The sequence below is a fragment of the Lynx canadensis genome, chromosome E1 (assembly GCF_007474595.2).
Source record: "Lynx canadensis isolate LIC74 chromosome E1, mLynCan4.pri.v2, whole genome shotgun sequence".
NCBI classification, from domain to species: Eukaryota; Metazoa; Chordata; class Mammalia; order Carnivora; family Felidae; genus Lynx; species Lynx canadensis.
The window spans coordinates 3,016,905-3,028,129 of record NC_044316.2 but is presented as its reverse complement, the minus strand read 5'-3'; positions in this window follow the sequence as shown (position 1 = coordinate 3,028,129).

Below are 11,225 nucleotides of genomic sequence, written 5' to 3'. Positions count from 1 at the left end.
CAGGAAGCGTGGGAATCACCTTTTGACAGAAGCACACGGGCACAGGAAGTGGGTTGTGGCCTGAAAGCTGGGGCCTGGCATCTGGAAGTGAGGCAACCCTTCCACCTTCCCTGGCCTCTGAGGAAGGGAAGAGAGAGATCAAGCCTCGCTTACCTCCTCGGCCACACTTTTTCACGGCTCCCCGTTTTCACTACACACGCATGCACGCCCCCGTCCCCGTGTTTGGACGGGACCGGAAGGGCAGGGGAAAGGCTGTCACTCACTAAGGACCGGAGACGCACAGAACACAGGAGAGGGTGAAGTCAGACTTGGGGGTCCGAGTCTCACTTTCCCCATCTACGAAATGGGGGTGATTCCAGGGCTGGCCTCACAGGTCATGTGTGCAGCGGGCTTCACGTATGTCCCCTGGAGTCCCTTCAGTGGGTGCTGGTGTCCTTCCTCCTCTCTGCCTCTCCAGACCTGCCCCCACTCCTCAATCATGACCAGATCAGACCACCCCTGGTCTGGGGACTCACCCTGAATGCTGCCTGCAGGCCTCACGTATCATTTAGTCGCACCATATGGGAGAAGCACTTTTTTTTTTTTTTAATTGTTTATGTATTTGTTTTGAGACAGAGAGAGAGCAGGGGAGGGGCAGAGAGACAGAGAATCCCAAGCGGGCTCTGTGCCGTCAGCGCAGAGCCCAACACGGGGCTCAGTCTCCCAAACCGTGGTATCATGACCTGAGCCAAAATCAAGAATCCGATCCTCAACCGAATGAGCCACCCAGATGCCCCTCAGCATCATTTTTAAGAATCACTACTGAGGCCCTATACTGACCATTCCTTTCCCAGGGTGATGTGTGACCTCCCCGGGGTCACCCAGTGAGCGTAGAGGCTGCATGGATCTGTCTCTGTATCCCCAGGAACATTCAGCAGAACGCTAGAAGTTAATCCATAAATGTCGCGAATCTTCCAGATGCTATGGAAACACCACCGTATTTAAAGTGTGCAGGCAAACTCAGGAGCCTGGGCTGAGGACCCCACACCAGTGGGCAGGAGGCTGTGGCAAAGCCCTACAGGAGGGCAGGACCAGGGTAAGCCTTGGCTCCTCTTAGCGCCTCTCTCACAACCCCCGAAAGCCCTAAAGATGTGAAATGGGGCAACAAACCAAAGCTTGATGTGCCAGGAAGTCTAGCTCCTACCCACCCTATCCATCTCCAGAAGGATCCCTGTTGAGCCCGAAGTAAGGCTCAAATCCCCCTCAAAAGCAATTCTTAGGCTTGTCACCAGATCAGAAGACCAGCCCTCCTCCCAGCTTTCTGTCCTCACCTCCCAAAACTCCTTCTTTTCAGATGATGACACCTTCTTCAAGATTACTCCCTCCAATGTACCACTCCCCAGGGTGCCCACCTAGCTTATTCTTTTTTTAAAGTTTATTTATCTTTGAGAGGGAAAGAGAGACAAAGCAGGAGCAGGGGAGGGGCAGAGAGATAAGGAGACACAGAATCTGAAGAAGGCTCCAGGCTCCGAGCAAGTGTTCAGCACAGAGCCCGACGTGGGGCTCGAACCCCTCAGGTCGATCATGACCTGAGCCAAAGTCGGTCACTTAACCAACTGAGCCACCCAGGCGCCCCTCTTCCCATTTTTTTAAGTTGCTATTTTTAAATAATCTCTCCGCCCAACGTGGGACTTGAACTTCCAACCCTGAGATCAAGAGTTGCATGCTCTTCCGGCTGAGCCAGCCAAGCACCCCTCTTCCCATTGTACAGACGAGGAAACTGAGACCCAAAGAGGCCACACAGTTTGCCTAAGGTCACACAGTAAGTGGACTCACACTCAAACTTGCGTTGCAGACATTTCAATGACATTTCATTCTAGGAGGCTGTAAACTCTGAGGACAGAGCCAAGGTTTGCTCCTCTCCCACCTCCCATGTTGCACAGAAATGAGACCTTGCAGGCAGTGTGTTCAAAACATTAAAACTACTGAACATAAGTCATCACCAGGGAGCTGGTTAGAAATGCAGGACCTCGGGTCCCGGGCCAGCCCTACTGAATCAAAACTCATGGGGTGCCTGGCTGGCTCAGTTACTACAGCATGAAACTCTCTTCAGGGTGTAAGTTTGAGCCCCACTTTGGGGGTAGAGATTACTTAAAAATAAAATTTTAGGGGGCGCCTGGGTGGCTCCATTGGCTGGGCATCCGACTTCGGCTCAGGTCACGATCTCGTGGTTCGTGAGTTCGAGGCCCCCATCGGGCACTGGGCTGACAGCTCAGAGCCTGGAGCCTGCTTCAGAGTCTGTGTCTCCCTCTCTCTCTCCCCACCCCCCCCCATGCTTTCTCTCTCTCTCTCTCTCTCTCTCTCTCTCTCTCTCTCTCAGAAATAAACATTTAAAAAAATAAAAATATTTTGGGATGAGCACTGGGTGTTGTATGGAAACCAATTTGACAATAAATTTCATATTTAAAAAATAATAAAATAAAATTTTTAAGAAAAAATAAAAATAAAACAAATAAAATCTTAAATTAAAAAAAAATTTGTATTTTCACAAGGGAACCAGTTAGTTGGTTTATCAAAGTTTTCAACCCACGGCGCACTCAATTGAATTGAACAGATGGCACTATACAGCCACAGAGAAAGCAAACATATAGGGGGGAGAAAAACAACAACACCCTTACAGGGCTCTTGATCTTGGGGGATTCACCGCTGGAGGAAGCACAGAGCCAAAACGTTAGGGCTCAAGGCTCCCCCTGCCTCAGTTTCCACTTCCTAGGTGCTCAAGGCAAGATCTTGGCCCTCAAGTCTGGATGGTAACAACACATCTTTAGAGCGCCACCTGCTGGTTGTGTTTAGGTATTCATGATACGTTTCATCCCCCTCCAGAGAGCCGCAGCTCAGGGTCTGCTGCGGGTTGAGCTGTCTCCGGGATTCTCATCGTCCTTGCCAGCCTGGTTTATTTCTGCTCCTTCTCTGGCCTTCAGCATCCACCATTCACTATTTCTGTTACTGGTTCAGATAACCCGTTCTTCTATAAACGATAATGTGGTACCCCACGCTTGAGGAGTTCCTTGACCTCAATTGAGTTCAGCTCAATAGGCATTTCTTGAGCTCCTATTGGGAGAAAAGCGTATGACTTCAACCAAACATTCCTTATCTCACTAACATTAAAGCAAAGGGTCAAGCCAGGCACTTAGCGTTCCCACCAAGGCATAAAGATTTAAAATGGATCCCTACCAGGGGTGCCCGGGTGGCTCAGTTGGTTGGGTGTCCAACTTCAGCTCAGGTCATGATCTCACGGTTCATGGGTTCAAGCCCCACGTGAGGCTCTGTGCTGACAGCTCAGAGCCTGGAGCCTGCTTTGGATTCTGTGTCTCCCTCTCTCTGCTCATGCTCTGTGTGTGTGTGTGTGTGTGTGTGTGTGTGTGTGTGTGTGTATGTGTGTCTCAAAAATAAGTAAACATTAAAAATTAAAAAAAAAACTGATCCCTATCAGAAAGTATTTGCAACATCCACATGGACATATGTCTATTTACCTATACTTACATCCATCTAAAACAAATAAGAAAAGGGAAGCATCTAACTAGAAACCAGCAAAAGGTATAGATAAGTTCATAGCAGAAGAAATACAAATAGGCAAGGGCATTTTTAAGAAACATCTCTACTTCTATTCTTTTAAATTTGATTTTAAAAATTATTCTATTTTCCCCATTAGCTTCATAATTACACATTCTCTTACCATTCCTTTAATGGTTATCAAGAGATTATGTGGGGGAGCCTGGATGGCTCAGTTGGTTGAGCATCCAACTTCCGTTCAGGTCATGATCTCACAGTCAATGAGTTCAAGCCCCACGCCAGGCTCTGTGCTGACAGCTCAGAGCCTGGAGCCTGCTTCGGATTCTGTGTCTCCCTCTCTCTCTGCCCCTCCCCCACTCACACTCTGCCTCTCTCTCTCTCTCTCTCTCTCCTTCAAAAAATAAAATAAAATAAAATAAACATTTAAAAAAAAAGAAATGACTGTTGTTTAAAAAAATGATGTGCCTCTTTGAAATATTAATCTACCATAACTTGTATGTTTACCACTCCCCAGATAGTGCAAGAATCTTACAATTGAACTCCACCTACCCCCTCCTGCCTTCTGGTTATTATTGTCAAGTATCTTAATGCTTCACATATTTTTAAACTCTTAACATATTATTTTTCTATACAGCCAATATTCACGTATATATCCAATGCAGTTACCTTTTGTCATTCATTCATTCCTTCATTCTTTGTTCCCATTGGGAACATTTTCTCTCCCTGTTTTCATTTGTAAACCTCTCTGTTCCACCTTCATTTTTGAAGAATATTTTTCTCTATATAAAATCCTAGATTGGCAGCTATTTCTTTCAGTCATTTAAAGATTATACCATGTAGCCTTTTGCTCACTTCTGAGGCACATAGGCCATGTGGCCTTGACTTCCACTGTCTCCTGGATCCCATCATTTATCTTGAAAATGAGCTCTCAGTATTGTTATCACTCCTCTACAAGTAATGTGGCTTTTTTCTCTCAGCCAACTTTTTAAAATTCTCTTTTCTTCTGTTTTCAGAAGTTTGACTACAATGTGCCTATGGGGAGATTTTTTGGTATTTATTTTGCTTGAGGGTTGTTGTTTCTTGAATCTGTGGCTTAATGTCTTGCATTAATATTATAAAATTTGTAATCAGTAACTCTTGAACTACTGCTTCTGAACCAGTCACTCGCTATCCTTTACTTGAATGACTCCAGGGAAATGTATTAAGACCTCTATACCATATTTCATATTTCCTTATTTTCCAACCTTTTCCCCTACTCCATGCTTCAGACGATATATTTTCTACTGACCTATCTTTCCATATACTAATCCTCTCTTCTATTGTATCTAATCTGCTGTGAAACCCATCTATAGAGTTTTTTTATTTCAGTAATAGTATTTTGCAGTTTCAGAATTTCCACTTGGTTCTTTTTAAAAACTATTTCTGGGGGATGGGCAAAGTGGGTGAAGGGGAGTGGGAGGTTGAGGCTTCCAGTTATGAGGTGAATAAGTCACGGGAATAAAAGGCATAGCATAGGGAATATAGACAATGATATTGTACTAGCATCCTATGGTGAGAGGTAGTAGCTATACTTGTGCTGAGCATAGCATAACATATAGAAAAGTTGAGTCACTGGGACGCCTGGGTGGCTTGGTCGGTTAAGCATCCGACTTCGGTTCAGGTCATGATCTCACGGTCTGTGAGTTCGAGCCCCGTGTCGGGCTCTGTGCTGACAGCTCAGAGCCTGGAGCCTGTTTCAGATTCTGTATCTCCCTCTCTCTCTGCCCCTCCCCTGTTCATGCTCTGTTTCTCTCTGTCTCAAAAATAAATAAACGTTTAAAAAAAAAAAGTTGAGTCACTATGTTGTACATCTGAAGTTAATGTAGCATTGTGTGTCAATTATACTCAAATTAAAAACTTTTTCAGTGTCTCTAGTTATTCTTCTATGTTCTTGAATACATTAGAGTCCATTACAATAATAGTAATATCTTTTTCTCCTTTGGATCTGATTCTATCCTCTGCTTTTCTCTTGGCTCTTGTTTCTATAAGTCTTGTCTCCTAGCTTATCTGTTAATTTTTTTAAAGTAGGTTTCACACCCAGCACAGAGCCCAACATGGGGCTTGAACTCACAACCCTGAAGTTGAGACCTGAGCTGAGATCAAGAGTTGGGTGCTTAACCAACTGAGTCCAGCCAGGTGCACACACATACTCCTCCCCCTGCTCCCCATTAATTTTTGTTATATGCTGAATGCTGGGTAGAATGAAAAATTGTAGAGGCTCCACGGGATGTTATTTTCCCAGAAGATATATAAATTCTGGTTGACGTTCTTCCAGGCAGTTAGAGTAGGGTCAAATCATATGATCCAATCAGGACTGAGACTACCAGGCTTTGTATGGGCTGGCCCATGTCTGGATGGTCCTTACTCCTAGGTCATAGCCCCGCAGGAGTCTCAACTGAAACCCTAGAGGATTGACCAGATTCTTCTTTCTCGCCAGATCCTGAATTCCAATTTTAGGCCACCATTTTCTGCTCAGCCTCAAGGCCTCCCAAGCAAATCAGCAAATTCCTTAAGGAATTTCTTTAAGGAAAGCAGTGGAGAAGATGCCCCTTACCTCAAAGTGGTTTCTTTCTCTACAGGATCCTGGTTACTTAAGTTCTGCCCACGTTAGCTACTCTCTGAAGCCTTAAAACAGCTGTGCATGCGAATGTGAGTGGGTGTGGGTACTTATGTGTGTGACCTAATTTTTACATTGTTCTCTAAAGGAATCCTAGTCTGATATAAGCCACCGTGTCTTGACCAGAGGCAAAACTCAACGAGGACACATTTTTTTTCAAGAATAACTCGGACTCTTCTGTGGAAAACAGACCATAGGGGGCCAGGTGAGGGAGGAGAGGGGAAGGAAGAAGGAAAGTTAAAAGGCTATCTTGAATTCCAAACAAGTTGCTGATAGTGTCTTGAGCTAGGATATTGACAGTGATCACAGAAGTGAAAGATTTCAAGACTTTTCTTTTTTTGGTAAAGATAAAGTTATAATTATACCAAGGTGAGGTGAGTATAGGGTGACAAGAGGCAATCCCACATGCTGCTGGAGGGAGTCTAAACTGGTACAACATTTAAAAAATATATTTACTTACTTTGAGACAGAAAAGTATGAGTGGGGGAGGGGCAGAGAGAGAGAGGGAGAGAGAGAGAATCCCAAGCAGGCTCTGAGCCATCAGCACAGAGCCCAATGCAGGGCTTGGTCCCACTAACCAAGAGATCACGAACTGACTTAAGCCACCCAGGCGGCCCTAAACTGGTATAACATTTATGAAAGGACATATGACAATATTTATCACAAGTATTTAAAATTATATTATACTCCGACTCATCAGTTCCATTTCAAATAATTATTTTAAGGAAGTAACACCAAGCTTTTGCAAATTAAAATGGTGCAGAGACTTTTTCTACTAGGAGAAAATTGGAAACAACTTAAATGTCAATTAATACATTAAATAAATGACTACATCTGTTAAAAACAAGGGCATAGGGGTGCCGGGTGGCCCAGTCAGCTGAGCATCCAACTCTTGATTTCAGCTCAGGTCATGATCTCAGGGTCATGGGATGGAGACCCACCTTGGTCATCATGCTGGGTGTGGAGCCTGCTTAAGATTCTCTCTCTTTCCCTTTGCCTTTGCCCTTCCCTCCCCCTGCTCCATCTCTCTCAAATAAATAAATAAATAAATAAATAAATAAATACGGGTAAAAAAGAATGTTTATTGGGGACCACAAGCTAACACTAAAAAAAAAAAAAATCAGGCCCTAAAAGTATTTATACAATGCAATCTCATTTATTATCTTACTATAATTATACATTATATAATACATCATTACCTTAACATAACCATATATGGTGTGTGTGTGTGTGTGTGTGTATATATATATATATATATATATATATATATTATACATAAATAGGCTAGAAGAATAAACACCAAAATATTTATGGTGGCTATCCGGACAGGTGTTGTAGAGCTTATGTTTTTCTTCTTCATGTGCCTTTTATGAATTTTCTACATTTTTCCCCCCAACAGCAGTTCTATTTTTATAATCAGAAAAAAATATACATTTTTTTTTTTTTCACTCCCGACTCTGTCCCTGACTCTAGCCTTACCTGTCTCAAGCGCTGAGGGCTCTCAAAGGTCAGGGAGGCTTTCAGTTCTGGGATGAAAGGCTCATTTCCAGCTCTCTTTCCCCCTGAAGCTGCCAGAGCCCCCAGAAAGTGGGAAGAAGTTTCCCTTCCACTCAGGGCCCTGCGATCAAACTTCTGTCCCCGCTTCTTTAGCCTCCCTGCCGGCACCTGTCCCAGAGCGCGCCTGCGCACCGGGGGCTGGCGACAGGCAAGGGCGTTCTGTGAGTTTCACCATCGCGAGAGGCAGTGGGGCGGGAGCGCACGCAGGTCAGGGGCGCTGCAGGTGCGCAGCTCCGCGCTGGGGCGTTCCTGCTCGCCTCGCCCGCTGCCCCACCCCTGCTTCTCTCCCTCCGCCCCGGAGTCCGCACCCACCACCCCGATTCTTGCCAGTTTCATCCTCACGTACGTCCAAGCTCTGTGCCTCCTTCTCTTAGGATTCTTTTCGTTGATCCTACTCCGGCTTCAGGACCAAAGGGCTCTCAAGCATTTAAACCCAGCCTTGAGCTCAGCCTGAGGTGGCTTCTTTCCTGCCGTGAGATCCCAGGCCTCTGTCCCCCACCTCCCAGGCCACCGTCCCTTATTCTCACGTCCCAAGTCAGCGCGTCAGGGTCTGTGTGCACCATTTCAGGCGGTCTGCAAAGCGAGCCTTTCTTCCGCCCCCCCTCCCCCAATTCCCAGTATGTATTAAATGTGCTGTTTATTAGAAGTATGATTAGGGGCGCCTGGCTGGCTCAGTGGGTAGAGCATGGGACTCTTGATCTTGGTGTCGCCAGTTTGAGCCCGACTTTGGGAGTAGAGATTACTTTATTTAAAGAAAATACTTTTAGGGGCGCCTGGGTGGCGCAGTCGGTTAAGCGTCCGACTTCAGCCTGGTCACGATCTCGCGGTCCGGGAGTTCGAGCCCCGCGTCAGGCTCTGGGCTGATGGCTCGGAGCCTGGAGCCTGTTTCAGATTCTGTGTCTCCCTCTCTCTCTGCCCCTCCCCCGTTCATGCTCTGTCTCTCTCTGTCCCAAAAATAAATAAACGTTGAAAAAAAAAAGAAAATACTTTTAATATAATTTATTGTCAAATTGGCTAACATACAGTATGAACAGTGTGCTCTTGGTTTTGGGGGTAGTTTCCCATGGTTCCTTGCTTACGTACAACACCCAGTTCTCATCCCGACGAGTGCCCTCCTCAATGCCCATCACCCATTTTCCCCTGGTAGATTACTTTAAAAAATAAAATATGTATTTAAAAATATACTTTTTAATATTTTGTATGTATTAAATATATATTTATATGTATATTTTATATATTAAAATGTGATTCCATTTATTTTTTCAAGACAAATCAAGTAAACAGTTGTACGTGTGTGGCACTCTGATATGGCAAAAAATACCAGGACAAATGGGCTAGATAATGGCACATTCCTCCACAAGTCCCTCCCCCTTGCCCAGACCATCTTCCCTCCTCCCCTTCCCAGACTCAGCTCCTGCAGAATCTACCTAAGATCATGCTTTTTCAAAGACAACACTGGTGAACGTCGGCGACAAAAGTATGGCTGTGACCCCGCGGTGGCCTCATTGAGCTTCTCGCTCCATTAGGATTCTGAGGAGGGAACTCTGGTGTGGCTCCCAAAGGAGTTTCGAATAGAAAGATGAACGACCGTGTTTCCCGAGCTTCCCTTGCCCCAGCCCCCAGCCCCACACACTTGAGCTAGGGGCTTGTGAAGGTAGATTTGTTCATTTAACAAACATTGATTTGCTGGGCTGTGATGATACCGGGCCCCGTGCTACAGAGGTGAGTCGTCACCCCCTCCTTCAAGGTCTTAAAAGATGGAGATGGGGGCGCCGCTGGGGGGCCGGCTGTGATGAAGTAGAAAGGCATTCGAGCCAGAAAGAAAAAGAGCATGAAAAAAAATCACAGATCTCCAATAGCCCAAGGCCTTCAAGGCATCTGAACTGAAAGCCACCTCTGTGGCCACGCTTCATGACGTGAGACAGCGAGGGCAGGGCAGTGAGGGCCTTGTGTGGAGGCTGAGTGTGTGGGCTTTGTACTGAGGGCAGCAGGGAGCCCCAGAGGTCCTCAGAGGGAGGGAGGGACAGGGAGAGACCTGTGGAAACACTCTGTGGCTTCTGCAGACCCTGGTGCCATCGGGCTAAGGGGGCTGAGGGCCGAGGTGGGAGCTGGGAGTACAAAGTGGCCCTTATTCCGCCTACCAAGCCGTGTGCCCTGGTGGGGCTGCCCTTAACCCGGACAAGGGGCATCTTTGTTTTCTGTTCACAGGCCCCAGGTTTCGCCTGTGCTACCAGCAGCCCCAGGCTGTGTCATAAATGGGGGAGAGCCCCAGGGGGTGGCACAAAGGGAACAGGTAAGACGGAGTTTTCAGAGGCCCCAGGGAAGCCTTGTGGGCAGGAGGAGAGCCCAGGAAATTTACAGGCGCACGAATAAACTGAAACCCCAAAGCAGGACTCAGAGCCAGCTGTGAAGGAAGCAAGGTCAAGGCCTGATAACTGCACAGGGGTGGAGAGACCCTCAGGGCTGCGCTCAATTCTGGGTCCTCCCCGGGCCTCCCTGTGGGGAGTGTGGCCTCACCGGGGAGGCCTGAGGGGGCCGGGCTATGCTGGCTGGAGCAGCGCATCTTCAGGGGTCACTAAAGCCTTGGCCTCTGCCCCGGCTTCCCTGGGGACCAGGGGATCTTCCGCTCCTTACCTGGGGATGGCTAGGCTTTCCCAACTGCCCATAATCCTCAGGCCGATCAAGAGGCTCGTGAGCGGAGGCAGGGCAGGAGGAAGGTCAAGGATCACGTACACACACACACACACACACACACACACACTCAAGAATCAAGGAGATGCCCACCTCCTATCTCACAAGTGTCATTTAATTGCAACCGCCATGAGCATACACAGGGGCACAGCCAGCTTGCCCCCCACCCCGGCCTTTGCCCTGCACCCCTTCTATGACTCCACCCTCATCGAGAGCCAGGACTGAGCAAGCCTCCACTGGCCCAATATGAACAGTCAATGTGACGGCTTCCCTTCTCCTGACCCAACACAGCCCTCGGCATCGCTGATCAGGCCCCGGTCAATGATCCAGGTGTGCCCACACAAGCATGTTCAGCTGAGGAAGATCATTGTCAGGTGTCTCTTCACGGAGGGCAGTGATATAAAGCCCAAGAGCCTCTGCCCTAGCAAAGGTTTGCCTTACCCCTTGATCCCATTCTTCTTCTTCTCCGTCCCCTTCCCCACCTCCCCCAACCGTCCACTGCCTGCAGTTTCTGGCTCCAAATTCACGTCCCCCGCACCCCCCCCCCAGCCTTTTTGACCTTTGATATTTGGAGTGACTCACTTTTACTTTTATTAAAGTGTTGGCCCCGGTTCAGAATGGCAGGAGTGACCATCTTCTTAGGGTGGCTCCGGCTCACCGCCCCCACCCCCACAGCAGGTGGAGAAAGGGTAGAAACAGTGTTGAGTTTTGAGTGTCCCTGCTGCTGGCCACCCAGAGTCTCTCCGGGGAGCAAGACACCCAGGACCCG